Source organism: Netta rufina (assembly GCF_964035555.1).
Source record: "Netta rufina genome assembly, chromosome: 3".
Taxonomy (NCBI): domain Eukaryota; kingdom Metazoa; phylum Chordata; class Aves; order Anseriformes; family Anatidae; genus Netta; species Netta rufina.
The window spans coordinates 45,579,763-45,595,987 of NC_140125.1; positions in this window are offsets into that span (position 1 = coordinate 45,579,763).

The window sequence follows — 16,225 nt, forward strand, 5'->3', positions numbered from 1 at the left end:
AGAAACCTTCTGTCACTGTTTAGTGACCTGTAAAGCCAAGCTCAGGTGAGCAACCACTGATCTGCAGAAATTTCAGATGCTTATTATTTAACGCTCTGCTCTTTGTTGTTGCATGTCTTCTCCAAGGGAGCTGCATCTGCAGTTTCCCAGCTTCTGAGGGGTGCAGAGTTGGAGGCAAATACTTCACTAAAATAGGCTCAGACTCCTCAGTGCTCATGGAGGGTGGCAGCCACGCTCCAATATCACAGCGATGTTGGACAAGAGTTGCATAGGGAAAAAAAGCTCAACAGCAAGTTCACTTTGAGTATAAAAGCACCACCCATGGGCATCTGGATAAACTGTCTGCATTGACCACTTAAAAGGTTCTGCTTTGCAACCAAAAGACCTTGTAATTGAAGAAATAAGAATGATGCTGTCTCAAGGGCAGGTGTCAATTAAGTACCTCTTAACCCATCCATATGCCATAACTCTCATCTCGCCCCATAGCAAATGGTGGTCCTCAGGCTCTCAGCACCAAAGCACTTCAAAGGAATAACTGCAGGAGACAGGACAGTGATTCACAGGATGCTGAAAAAGGTTATGTGATGAAGCAAATCTGTATGGAGTTGCAAAGAAGAGAAACAATGAAAGATATGGCCAAGAAAAATTTTTGAGAAGACTTTCTGTTCTTACCTATTAATATTTGACCCATCAGCATATATTCTTTGGCCAGTTGATTTTCAGATTTTGTCTTCCCCACAAGTGCAATATAACCAAATTTTCAAGAGAAGAAGGAATGGTGGAGTGAAGGGCTTGTTCCACCAGCCAGACCCCGGGGAAGGATGCTGCAGCAGCAGGGTGGGAGCCAGCTCATCCTCGAGCTCCCTCCGGTGGAGACCACAGCCCATGCTGCCGGAGGTCCGCTTGGCAGAAGGGTTGGCAGCAGGGAACATGGGGAAGAAGGGAGGGAATATGTCTCTGGAAAATTTAGGGTGTCTTTGAGTCTTTCTAAGACACGGGTGTTCATAGGAAGGAAGGGTGCTGTAAAAACCCACAGCCTACAGAGAAACTCCTAGAAGTAGCCAGCTTCAGAAGGGAGTCAACACTTGGTATTTGAGGTGGAACCTAATGTAAATTTCTACAAAAGGGAAGTTGGACTTGAAATCTGGCATTTACTTCTTTGCTAGATTAGACTGAGCATGTGGTCTAGATATACAGCTGAGTCCACAGAACCTGAACTAATTAGAATAATGCACTAAATTGACCACCCACATCCCAGATGTGGAGGTGTGTATAAGCTTTCATCTTTACCAAGTCATCATCTTGTACGATATTTCATGGGAAAAAAAGAAAGACTCATGAACTTGTGCTTCTTCCAAACTGCTACACAAAATGATCCCTGGCAAATGTTGACAGTAGAGTCATCTTTTGGTTATTTCCCAAGTGACTGGCAGACTTTGAATGAATTCTCTACAAAGAACAGAGATTATGGATTACACCCACCTTGGTTGGATACTTGCACAAAAATAATTAAACATGCACAGAAAGTCATAGCAGAAAAAGGTATTGTGTACAGACCTAGATGACTCCTTTTAAGCTCTGCATCCTGTAGTTATATCAAGACTGAAAGAAGGTACTTTGCCATGATAAAGTATAAAAATGTATTTAACAGAGGATGCTCAACAGATGTTGAACTACACATTTGATTAATAAAGGCAAAATAAAGACATAGTAGATTTAGATTTCTTCCACGAAGCATTTCACCTGGTACCATATGGCATTTTAATTAAAAAACTAGTACACTACAAGATCAAAGCTCTTAGATTAAATTTATTAAAAATTAACTGATAGCCCTCAAAGTGCAATCTGAAATGGCAAATTATTATCATTGGTGCCAATCTCCAGCAAGTGGGTGTGACTTTTATACCTATAATATATATTTATACATATTTTTATCAGTGAGGAGAGAAGGGGTCATGATATTGCAGGTGGCACAAAATTACAATCTATGTGCAATTTAGGACTTATGGTAAAATCTAGGCAATTCAGACGGTCCTGTTAAGCCATAAAATGTTGTGATGCATTGAAATCCTTCCTCGACTGTTGAAACTGAAATATTCCTTGGCTGGAGCACCAGTCACTTACTAACCATGCATTGATCCAACAGAAGGAATATTTAGAGGTTGCTTAGGCAAGGAAATCAGTTCAGCAGTGTACAGCTATACAGAAACAAATTAGTAGCAGCAAAGACACCTGCTGATGGTAAGGAGAAGGATGTAAAACTGTTTAAACATTGACTCAGAGAGCTAAGTAAAAAGCTTCAGATGAGAAAGAGGAAATACAGACACACTCTCCTGAAGGAATTTCACTTGAATCCTGGAATCCTCTCTAAGGACAGGTAGAACACGTCTACCTAGACATGCTATTCTGAAGGAAAACTGCCAAATGGAAAGAGAAGGTGAAAAATGTAGAGAGCTTCCCTCATTTTCATAATTTGCACTGACACTGCATCTCAAACACACAAAAATTTCATAGAATCATAGAATCATAGAATATCCTGAGTTGGAAGGGACCCTTAAGGATCATCAAGTCCAACTCTTGACACCGCACAGGTCTACCCAAAAGTTCAGACCATGTGCCTAAGTTCACAGTCCAATCTCTTCTTAAATTCAGACAGGCTCGGTGCAGTGACCACTTCCCTGGGGAGCCTGTTCCAGTGTGCAACCACCCTCTCTGTGAAGAACCCCCTCCTGACGTCCAGCCTAAATTTCCCCTGCCTCAGCTTAACCCCGTTCCCGCGGGTCCTGTCACTGGTGTTAATGGAGAAAAGGTCTCCTGCCTCTCGACACCCCCTTACGAGGAAGTTGTAGGCTGTGATGAGGTCTCCCCTCAGCCTCCTCTTCTCCAGGCTGAACAGGCCCAGTGACCTCAGCCGTTCCTCATACGTCTTCCCCTCCAGGCCTTTCACCACCTTCGTAGCCCTCCTCTGGACACTTTCCAACAGTTTCATGTCCTTATATTTCCCACAAGTGGGAAACTTTGCTTCTTAGTGGTGATAGTAAAACTTTGGGATGGATGGTTTTTGTCATATCCTTGGAGGATGCTGCAACAAAGCTTCACTTTTTGGATATACAAGCTTTATTCTTACGACAGGCAGCCCCACTTTACCAGAAGAAAGAAGACCGCTGGCTGCATTTCTCATCCATCACAGTTAAGATCTTTCAGCAGCCTGGGTTCAGGCCGTGGGGACTTGGGAACCTGACTCAGATTTAAAAACCAAAAGCCCACACTGCTGCACATTCAGATTTTCAAAGGGCTCCAGCTTCACTGTATGTGTTTTTAATTAGGGGAGAGAAGGAAACAAATCTGTTCACACAATAAAGAAATGTTTCAGTTCAGGTGCACAATGCAAGTCTTGGAGATCCAAGAAGCTCTTTTCATCTCGGGACATTGCTGCAATAGGGAAATAGAATGGAGTAGCTGCTCCATATCAGCAACCTTGTTTTCTACTGAGTGCTACCTACATTTGGTCAGTTCTGCAGGTGGGCTAACTGGAGTGACCAAAAAGCTTTCTTTGTGAGGAATAAAGACATCCATTTAAGGAATTAATTCAGAGCATTCTTTAAAATTCACCCCCCACACTCACTTTTCACTTATTTTGCACTAGTATCCCCATGAAGACAGATGCTGAGCCTCCAAATAGGTAGGAGCTATGGGAAGAAAAATACTTAGTTTTCAGCATGATAGATGTGTGGTGCAGCCACAATACAGTCTCTCTCTCTGAAAAGCCCCAGCACCTAGAGAGAGCTACAAAATGCTGGTGGTTCTTGATGATCCTGCTCCAGGTGGGATTTCCAGTGCAATGGCTCCCTGGAACCTCCCTTTGGTTCCCAAGAGGAGAAGACATCCACCACTCTAATGAAAAAGCAGCAATCTTTTAGTCTCCCTGGTCCTGACCCAAGCAGAGCTTTTAAGTTAAGAAATCCATGTGAATCTAAAAAGATTCCTTAAGAATCAACATAAGCTTTTTGTGTAAGTATGGGGTCTGCACACAGCAAAAGAGAGAGAAAGAAGAAGAAAAGAAGGAAGAAAGGACTATCAGTTCTATATATGCCACCATAGACCTTGACTCCACTCACCACAAAGCATAAGGAGAGCTATAATTCTCCTCACTGCACCTATATGAGAAAGTGAAGCTTCTCTCCCTCACACACTCTCTTTTCCTAACACTCTCAGAGACTGCTCTTTAGTCAGTCATCTTTGCTGTAAGCTTCTTTAAATCAGAACTGGATAATCTTCCCCATTCCGGGGGGCCTTTTGGCGGAGAAATCCCTGGACACACAGGCCAACTGATGAAGTTGAGAGTTGCTAAATTGACAAAGAATTGACTAAAGACATGATTCCTTGTTTGTAGTAGAAATCCAGTTTCACCAGCAACTATTTATAAAGAACCCTATAATGAAATATGTATGCATGTACACCGACATTACTGTAATTTATTTTATTTCCAATAAGACTCTGAATTTACGAATATCATGATCAGTGTCTGCCTCATCAAGAACCTGGAATTTGCCCTGTACATTTGCTACCCTCAATCTTAGAGGTCCCAAATGTGTAGGCACATTTTGAACTAATTTCACCAAATCGGTTCTATTTTTGGACTCTCTCTGAGCATACATGTGGCTCTTCATCACCTGCAGAAAACCCCACATGCAACAGGTGAGCTGGGTAGGGAGCACAGAGACATGCCAGGGACATGGACACAGATCTCCGTGCCTTGTCCATGTACCCCTGAGCACAGGCATGGACCTAGTGCCTCTGCCTATCCACCCATTGCAGTTTTTGCCTTCTGGCCTTCTCTCTGTAAAGATCCATTGCAAGGCCATTCAAACCAGGGAAATTCGGGGGCTTTGCCTTAGTCAGGAAGTGCCAGCATTTTAGTCAATGGAAAACCTGATTTATTTTTTCTCCCAGTAGGTAAGAATGCTTCTGTGTGGAATAACAGAAGAGATCCTCCACCACCCCCTCCTTGCTGTCTATTTGTTTTCTCTCAGTTAAGTCTGTGAGGAAATCCTCTTGGTAAAGCCAGTTAATAAGATTAGATAAATGTCTTTGAAACCAAAATGCTGATATAAAAATCAGAACAACAGAGCACCAGCTGGCTTTTCTTTTGCTCATTCAGATGCAGCTGGAACTCCACAGCCAGTAACGTGCGAACTGGGAGTGATAATCAATAAGCAGTAAAACAAGAGCGAGACGCCTCTGGAGGAATTTTCCCTTGGTGAGAAAGATGGATTAACTCTAATTCTCAAGGCAGCTGAACAAAAACATTTGCCTAAATTCAGACATAATTTAAATACTGATCCAGAGAAACGTGACAGCCTGAAATAGCAGTGAAACAAGATCCTCTGCTCGCAGCCAATGATACTGTTTAATGTTGGCACTGGATTTATTTATTTTTATATTTTTTTAATGTAAGGTAGCTGCTGCACTGCACAATAAGGAACACCTATTAATGAAGTGTAATGATTAAAGGCTGTTTAGCTAAGGACACCAGGTGAGAGAATGATATTGCTAACTATTACAGCTCTGTGCATACAGAGGCACACAGTTCTGGGCAGCTTATCCAGCAGGGTGCTGTGTACACAGCAGGCTAAAGACAGAAACATTAACTAAATCACAAGATTCGGATCATTTATCTTATCATCACATGGGGAAGGAGTTTATCTTCCAAGCTGGTGCACCTGCTCTCCTGGTAAAACTTTACTCGTGCCATTACTGAACGTGTTATTGTTTCTCATTCAAACATGCCGCCGCAGGAGCAGGACACAGCCAAGGGTGGGTGTCCCTCCTGGAGCGGGCACCAGCCCTGCATCTGCACATCCTTGCTGGCACATGCACTGCTGTGTGAAAGCAGCAGACAAACTCCACTGCCCACTCAAGTCAGCCACAAGAAGGGCAACAAGGTTGAAAAATCCCATTGACATAGATTTTGGAAGAAATCTGGAGGGTCTTTAAGAAGACAAAAGTTATGTGAAGTGTCAGACCTCTGGCCAAAGGGAGAACTCTGTGAGCACAGCATCAAATCTGTGTGGATGAGTGATCACCTCAAAAAGTGTATTGAAGTAAGCAAAGATCACAAAAATACTGGAAATTGGGATTGACCTCTGAAGAAGCCACTTCAGGACTGAGCGTGTGTCACTCAAGTCAAAATTATTCCACTCAATCTGGTCTTACCCAACAAAACAACAAAAAAGTAAAATAATTCTGGCATTTAAATATAATGAAAAGCAAGGAAAGTGAGGCTGTTCTGAAGATGTAGACATCACAGCTGCTCTAGCATGATCTGAAACCTAGAAACCTAGAGGAAGGCTTCTCCTTCCTGTAGGTGTGTATGGCTACTGGGAGGGAGGCTCTGGAGATGGAAGCCACTACATTCTAAGAAGCTGTGAAATAAAGAAAGGACTGAGTAGACTCCTTCTCAGGAGTCTGAAAAAAATGCATCCTGTGAAGCTGGAAGATCAGGGACAATATTTTTAACAAGTATTTCAAGTGAGGAATGGTCAAGGGAGATACACCATCAGTGCATGGCATTGTTCCAGAGCCAAAAAGAAAACAAAATCTTCATGCTTACTTAAGGAAGATCCAGAGGAAAAAGACCCTTACTTATTAGGTGATCATAGAATGACTCATCAACAGGAGATACTGCAGAGGCAGATGTGGTCCTATCATGTAACATGTGAAGTAAAACCCATGCAGGCAGGGAGGTATTTCTGCCATGACTCTAGATGCTGGTACAACATCCTCTGCAGGTCTGGTCCCATGAACGAGGAACTGAAACCAGAACAGGTGCAAGAAGAGGCTATTGGGTATATCCAGGAAATAACGAACCCGTTTTATGAGTGGACACTGAATAAGCTGGGCTTGTTTAGCCTAGCAATATGAAAACTGAGAAAAGATACTGTTCCTTATTATAAATACATCAAAGTGATGTGTAAACATTAGACAGGGAGAGGAGCTACCTAACTAGGGGACAACACTGGCACAAGAACAAATGAATACAAATGGGACAGACAGAAAAAAGGGTACTAGAAAAGGGTTTCTAAGCAACCTGAGTGAGGTTCTAATACAGCAGTACAGCAAACAGAAGAGTAGGAGAGATTAATTATTTCTGGTATTTGATACAGATGAAAAAGATAGCATTCAATCTGGTTCGCTGCAGCAGCAGCACACAGCACCTAGGAGGCCCTTACTAGTCCTATTCTTGACGTTTCTAAATGCTTTTTACTAATTGGAGGGGAAACTACATATACAAAGGTCGAACTCACGATCTTTGGAAAATTTGGATAAAAACACCTGAATAAATAGAACTCATATTAGGCCACTCTGTAAAAGTCAAAAGGAAACGATAGCTTCCTCTTGATTGCTAACAGCTGCAATCCCTGCCATCCAGTAAGGGTGTTGGCAAGCAAATCCCATCCATGACAGACCCACCGACGTACATGACCAGCCTGTTCATGTTCACACACCATTTCCTATGTGCCTGCAGAAGTCCCAGCTATATATACTGGTGCAGCAGACACAGGGAGGCAGGGTTCCTTCCATTGCACATCCCGTCTTTCCCACAGACAGGACTGCACCTTGCTTGCATTTCAGTTAAAATATCCTAACAGAATATCCAGAGTATAGCTTTGATACGGACTGGGTTAAATTAATTTCCATTAAACATGCATATATTCACAGTAATGGCTGTTCAGTCCTGATGTGTACACAGCATCACACAACAAAACTGAGTCATCCCATTCAGTTCAGATGATTTACAACCTCACTTAGGATGTCTGGGCACAGCCACAGCACAAATAACAAACAAAATACAATATTAACGCTCGGGTCCCTCTCCTGAGTTCAGTAATATGTCTTTCATTCTTCAACACACTAACTGGCTGAAAGTAAGGGATGCTAAGAATCTCTACCGGGCACTATTTCCTATCGTCTGGTACAGACAGTCAAGTGAAAAAAAATACAGCAATAACCTCCCTGGTTTTATGCATATTATATACATTATACATATGCAAATGCACAGGGGAGACTTCACACAAAAACAAAAAAATCAACCAACTAAACATACACACTCCCAAAAATTATTCCAATCAATCTGACCTTACCCAACAATACAACAAAACGTTAAATAATACTGTCATTTAAAAAACCATATAATATTACAAATCAGGAGGTTAAATTGGCCGGTATTTCGAGCATGAATAATAGATTGTAAACAAACAAACAGAAATGGTGTGGCAAAGCTTTAAAAGCTCACAATGTGACTCCTCGTGTCAAGCAACCGCTGATTAATCTGAATAGAAATTAGAGCAAACTGGGAAATAATTGTGCAGCAGCCCTGTCTGTCCAGGATGCAGAGCGCAGGTGCTGGGCCACATCTGCCCCCGAGGACAACGCAGCCACCATTACTCTCGCCCAGAAAACACCCTGTCCCACTTTTACAGCAGCGGACCCAGGAGGACAGAGAAATGCTATCAATTTGATGGCCATCACTTCGGTAATCATCCCACAGCCATCTCCCCAGAGATGTATTTAGTATCGGCTGCATTTTTCAACCAAATAAATATTCCAGACTTCAGCGTTAATACACCATTAAGATGACACCGTTGTGCTACACGGAGTACTATAAATTAGACCTCGAACACAGCAGGCCAGACAGGAATAGCCATTACTCTCTCCCCACCCCACTTTCACCATCTCTGCCTATCTTCCATAAGAAAAATATTTTTAAAAGAAGCAGAAAAACTGCTTCCTTGTAACAACTCCCGTGACTTGGAGGTGGATGCTCTTCCTCTGCTGATGCAGGTCCCTGGATATCAAAAAATAAGCACTGAGAGAGCCAACTTGTATGATATTTTCAGTTTGGAGAGCATTATTGTTTGAAGGGGTGAGCTGGGTTTGCTTTATTTTCCCTACTGCCTCTTTCCCCTCTCTCTTCCCTCACCTCATCCCTCCTTACTCCCTCCCTTTGGTGCTACATAAACCAGAGGGCAGGGCATCCAGCTGCTTCCACAACAGAACAATGTTTGGGCAGAGTCCATGTTGACACAAGTGCATTATATCCTGAAGGGTCAACTGCAGCTTTTTTTTTTTTTTTTAGGGGGTGGGGAGTTAGTTTTTCTTTACCAACTGCATAGAATTAAGCTTCCACTCCTGCACAGCTGTCATTGGTCCTACATCCATGAGATCATCTAATTGTCATCTCCTATCATTGTCCTATGCTGCCGGTTTAAGAATATTACCATTTTCCCACTAACACAATTAGAGACCCTCCCCTTCCTTAACGTTTTAATAAAAGTTACACCTAGGAGATGCACGTAGGACTTGTTAGACAATCAACACCACCCTCTCTCATTTTGTGCTTTTCTGAGCAAGGATCAGCTCAGCTAAAGGGCAAACAGAAACACACAATATGCCAGCCTGTGGTCCAAATGCTGGCTAACTCACCGCCCCAGTATCTACCCTCATGGGTAGGGCAGAGCTGCCCTAGGACTTGGTGTGCTGTACGTAATGCCTCCCCCAGCACACCTATCACAGTCAGTCCTGTGGTCCCCAGGAATAATAAACCATACGTGAGGGGGTCTACACCATACAGATTCTCTGGGGGTACATTTCCTCTGCACCATAAGATTTTTCCCATGGCAATATACCTCCCAGGCTGAAGGCTTTCCAAAAGTGCTTCAATCTTCCTTCTCTAATGGGATCTGTACTAAAATGAGCATAACGAACTTCAAGCCCCTCTCCATCCCACCACTTCTAAATATTGACTACACATCAATAGTTCAGTGTCCAGGTATTTCAGATACATAACAATCAAAATAATGCATTTTATTTATTTATTTTAAAGAAACTTCCACCATTCATTTTTCCAGGAAAAGTCTTTGTGTTTGCTCTTCCAAAACACAATACTGTGGTATCTTGGAGTTTCTGAAGTGGCAGTGTAGGCACTGTACTCTTATGTTTCATTGAGTGCTCGTTCAAAACAGCTGTATGTTCTATATAAAACATGTTTACATAGTAAATGTACTTCCTGTAGACACAAAGAAATGTTAATGAATAACCATTCCTGCATTTCAAATTTTGCAGGGCTGTGGGAAGGATCAGTGCATGACAAAATAGTTAATGTTCACCCACTTTCTGGCACATGAAATCTGTTACTACAACTAATCCCTTACAGAGAAAAGAAAACATGGAAAACAAACTGGTGCTGGCTGGAACTACTATGCCTTTTTCTCTTTTTTTCTTTTTTTTTCTTTTTTTCTTTTTAGAGAAACTGTGAGATGCATATACATGGAAGATGAACAGAGAAGGTATTCAGTGGAGAATGCCAGAAGGCATGGACTCTTTTTGGTAGGCAAGGCTGCTGGTTTTAATTGTATATATTGTCTTGGATTCTCACCTTCAGAAAAAATGCCAGTTTCATCTCGCACAGTATTCACTACCCATTATTTGTATCCTATTGCCTGGGGCCCAGAGAAGGCAAACAACAGGTATTTTCCTTTCAGTCAATTTATATCTGAAAATCTATATGACTTAAAAGACTTCTTAAATAACAGATAGCCATTTATCCCTGAAAAAATTAAAAAGGCAAAAATCAAGTGATCTAACAGCATTGCCCCTGAAAAAGCCTCAAAAAGACGAACAATTTAGATGAAGTTCTTTCTGAAATACAAAAATATAGTGGTTTTTTTGTTTGTTTGTTTTGTTTTTGTTTTTCTATATATACCAGTTCTATCTGAAATACATGTCTCATTCTTCTAGTCCCCTGAAAAAAATGAAAGTCTGAAAAAGAAGCACTGATAGGAGTCAATTCACTTCAAGGGAAACACAAGCAACATGGGGCAGATCCTTAGTGGAGTAAAAACTCTGCACTGAAGTAGATGGGACAAGAATAGTTTACTCCAGGAATCTGCTCAGCATCTGCAGACCAATTTATGAAAAAAAGGTGATACACCATACAAGGACCAGATGCACTACTGTAGTATAAGGCAGAAACAAGCTTTGTTGGGGATGTTCCAACATTTCTACACAAGAATTCACAGTGTACAAAAAATGTTTCATGTGAATGAAAATCTTTTTTCTCTGCAACCTCTCTGCATGGTCTGAAAGTGCTACTGTGGACATGGGTTTCAGAGGCCACCCAACAAGCAATGCTCAACTTTATCTTCTTCACAGGGTGGCATATGAATAGCACATTTCAGTTTTAACAGGCTGAAAAATCATTACCATAGCAATAAGGCTAAGACCTCAGAGCAATTTTCTCAATAAACACATTCCTTGACGATTATCATTTTTGTACAAAAGATATATTTTGCTTTTGAGATAAGACTTGTTTTCATGATACCACAGCAATTAACAAAAGATAATCTGGAACCTTTTCTTTTAGGAATGTCAAACTATCTCATGTTCTGTAAGAAACAATAATTAAACTGTTTATTAAATTCAGTGAACTTATCCTCAAGCTCCTTGAGGAGAGGGGAACTTGATGGAGTACTGGCAAATTTGAAAAGTCCTCAAAAAGTAGTGTGGTGAGTGATAAACCTCTATCTTATTATTAGAATGCAATATACAAAACATTTTTTAGAGATGTTCAATTTCTCCAAAAGTGATCTGAAACAAACGAGGAGAGAAAAAGTTTTCAACAGAAGCAACAGCCACAATAAAGGACACGCAGCAAATAACGAAGCTGACAAGATTAGCAGAAAACTTGACTTCTTTACAAACATTCAAAGGAAAGAGAAGAGTACATGTCAGGGCGTGATGTTATTTTGAGTTACCAAACACTGCCACCATGCGTTTGCTTCAAAGACTATCAGGCTGCTTGAAAATGCTAGATGATGAGCATTAAAACATAAAGTAAATCAATTTTGTTCCTGTATAATACAATAGTAATGACACCCCCCCCCCCAGAAAGGTTTTTAATATTTTTTTGTCACGTGACTTACATTTTTATAAGGACAGAGGGTGCTGTTTCTAAGCCTTTCTACCATCATGGTGGAGAATAATAACTGGAGAATGCTAGAGAGAAACAATAATGGACAGGCTTTGTTTCCACACACATACATATTTTTGTTTGTTTGTTTGTTTCCTACATAATCGATGTTTTTTTGTGTTTCTACAGTGCCCAACTCAATAAACTACACGTTCATCATCATGATCCCTACAAGGTACCAAACCCCACAAATATTCACGCAAGTGTAACAGAATTACTTCAGAGATAAGCTTTTCTTCAAACTTTTATACGAATGAACAACAACATTCATAAAGTGATGTAGATAATGGATTCAGAAAACTTCCTACAACATTAATTTTCACCAGTTCCTGTTTCAACAGCACAGGATCTCTACTCATGTTTGAAAACTATAGCCATTCCGATTTGAATTTAAGCATTACATTTCTTATTAATTCAGTCTTTTCTCTAAAACCTCTCCTTGAGGTGCACGACAGGCAAGAGAACTGCATCAGACTCCTGAAAAGCTAAAACAATTTGAAATGCCCCTATAATTTAGGTGGGATATTCAAGAAGATGCAATGGAATTTGGGACAAGGAGGTGATCTGAGACAGCCAGCATAGCTTCACCAAGGGCAAATTGTGCCTGACCAATTTGGTGACTATGTTGGAGTGACTGCATCAGTTGATAAGTGAAGACTGACCCATGTCATCTACCTGGACTTCTGCAAGGCCTTTGACACAGCCCCACATGACACACCAGTCTCCAAATTGGAGAGGGAGTTGAAGGGTGGACTATTCAATGGATAAGGAATTGCCTTGAAGGCTGCACCTAGAGTTGCGGTCAGTGGTGCCATGTCCAGATGGAGACCAGCGGCAAGTGGTGCCCCTCAGGGGTCTGTCTTTGGACCAGTGCTGTTTAATATCTTTATCAACAACATATGAAAATGGATCGAGTGCACCCTCAGCAAGTTTGCAGATGACACCAAGGTGAGTGGTACAGTTGATACAACAGAAGGAAGGGATGACATCCAAAGGGACCTGGACAAGCTTGACAAAAGTGGGTCCATGTGAACCTAACGAGGTTCAACAAGTCTAAGGGACAGGTGCTGCACCTGGGTCAGGGCAATCACAGATGTAAGTATAGACTGGGAAAAGAACTCACTGAGAGCAACCCTGCAGAGAAGGACTTGAGGGTTCTTGGACAAAAAGCTTGACATGAGCTGGCAGCACATGCTTGCAGCCCAGAAGGCCAACTGAATCCTGGGCTGCATCAAAAGAGGAGTGGCCAGCAGGTAGAGGGAAATGATTGTCCCCCTCTTCTCCACACCTGTGAAGTCTCACTTGGAGTACTGCATCCACGTCTGAGGCCCCCAGCACAAGAAGGATGTGGGCCCATTATAGCAGGTCCAGAGAAGGGCCACAAAGATGATCAGAGGGCTGGAGCACCTCTCCTACGAAGAAAGGCTGAGAGAGCTGGGGATGTTCAGCCCACAGACAAGAAGGCTCCAGAGATACCTTAATGGAGCTTTTTAATACTTAAAAGGGGTTATAAAAAAAGATGAAGAGCAACTTTTTCTTAGATAATGACAGGACAAGGGTAAATTGTTTTAAACTAAGCAAGGGGAGATTTAGATTAGAGCTTAGGAGGATGTTCTTCACTCAGAGGGTAGTGAAGCACTGCAACAAGTTGCCCGGGTAAGTTGTGGGTGGTGGTGAACACTTCAACATCCGTGGAGGTGTTCAAGGCCAGGCTGGATTGGAGCTTTGGGAAACCTTATCTAGTGGGTTGCACCATCAATGCTCATTGCAGAGGGCTTGTAATTATTTGATCTTCAAGGTTCCTTCCAACCCAAGCTGTTCTGTGATTCTATGAATTCCATTGACTTCGCCAGGATGGATGCCTGATTTTCTCCAATGTTTTCAAAATTTCTGTTATAAATTTTTTGAGTTAGAATGCTTAACATTAGCTTGTTAAGGAAAGTTAAAATTAGCTTGTTTAGGAAGTAACAGAAGCAACCTCAGCTATTTTTTTTAACATATGCATCTGTGTACATACATTACAGAATATACGTATATGCATATATACACACAAATACAAGTTAACTAATTGAACTTGGAAGAACTAACTGAAGAATTCTCACTCCCTCATTAGAATTACCCAGGTTTCAGAGATCCTTTTTAAAAAAGGTATTTCAACTATCTTCCTCAGATTACTTTACAGATTCTGCACCTACATGTATGTCTGTACACCTTCACTGTACTACCTTCAGGAAAATGCAGACCTCAGGAAGCAGGGCCAGGAAATAAAACTGGCAAAAGTAATACTTGGATAAAATTCCACGCTTGCAAGAAGACATTTTCTACTACTTTAGACATTTGAAATTTCAAGAACGAAAACATTTTTAAAAAGACTAAGCGAATATTTATATACTTAACAGGAGACTGCAGTTTTGGACAGCTCAGTCCCAGAATTATGTTTAGGGTAACATAAAATCAGAACACTTGCACATGAAGTGTTTTGTCAGCTTTACTCATGCATGCACCCACTAGATACTTTTGGTTATTCCAAACTTCTTTTATTCTTGGGAATACTGGGAACCTGAACCTACTGTATCTTAAAACTCCAAGTGATTCCAAACAGATGGCAAAGATAACAATTGGAGCAGAGAAGTCCAAGTGACTGATGAAGGACAAAACCAATGATTTTATTATGTCTCTTGCTATTCGCTCTCCTAAGCGCATCGTAGAATATACATGTAAACTTATGCTGCAACTCTTTTCTGTAAGTCTTACAACAACAGGAAGAAGCCTTAAGCCTTGCATGCAGCTCTACTGCAAATGTTTAAGAAATAATAGCATCAAGATAGAATTAACTGGATTGTCCTAGTCTGTTCCAGATTTGTCTAACCAATAGATGATAGCAGTATTCCCACCAGAGAGCTTAAGAGGTAGGAAAAACAAAATTGCCAGAAGTCCATCATGTTTCTTCCTGCAGACTTAAAGCAACAAAACACATCTGTGGCATTAATTAGTAAATGAGACTGTCAATGAGCTCCTTCTTAGGTAAACACAAATGAAGAGAATAGCGTGCAAGATCATTTTAATGAAGTTTAGGAAGAAAGTATAGGAAGGAGAACTTTTATGTTGTTGAAAATACACACAGTCTGTAAGGTGCTTTTCAGTACAAGAACATGTTTTCAACAAGGAGAAAGTGTGTCATCTATTTATGCACTTTTAAAACACTATGAATTTTAATTTCTTAATCTCTTTCCTCAACAAATAGGCAAAGTTTTAAAAATTTTTTGCCTTATAACACTTATCATCATCAAAGTAAATGTCATAAAAGTAACCATAAAGCTATGCTTCGCAGAAGTTAATACTTCTGAGCAAAGTCAACAGATAGAAAATACATCTTCCAAATATAACTAAATTTGCCACTTCAGCTGTTAAAAAAGCTGAAATTTTATACTGTGGCTCAAAGATTGCATTCAATTAATTATTCCTAGTTTAAATCCTTTTTTCTCTAATTCATATCCTTTAGTTTTAGAGTAACAAAAAACCTTGGAAAGTGACAGTTAAATTATAAAATTGCAATTAAAACATTGAAAGGGTAGCTTGAATGAAGCAACATGATTTTAGTTTACATCTACCCCCATCACTGAACTAGTGATTCTCTCACTGTGATTTCCAGTCAAAGAATCTTATTAAAATATAACTTGAATCTCTAATTGTTTGTATAATCAAACCATCTCCAGACATTACCCTCTGGTTTTGCTCTCCATAGGAGAAAGAAATTGATAGAGATTAGTTATCTTCTGTGAATCCATTCTTAAACTGATGCATTCCTTTGAAATTCTAGTCTTTGCGGACAAGAATATGGGAAAATGTATTTTTGAAAAAAAATATATTCAAAGGAATCTTGTATGCAACACAAAGATAACTTCTTGAACCATAGTAAATACATGACTGTGATTGTGTACACTTTAGAGTTCATATTTAATTTACATGCAGTTAGCTTACTAACTAGGCATGTATTGGGAATGAGCAGATAAATTAAATGGTGCACATCATGCATGACCTGGCTGGTTTGAACTAATAAAAACAATTATAGCTGTCAATGAGCGTTACTTTACCCTAAAGGTTATACTATTAATTGTTTCTCAATCTGTTCATCACAGTACTTGAAACTATTTCCAGTGTATTTCATCAACATGTACAATAAATCTTTAGGAA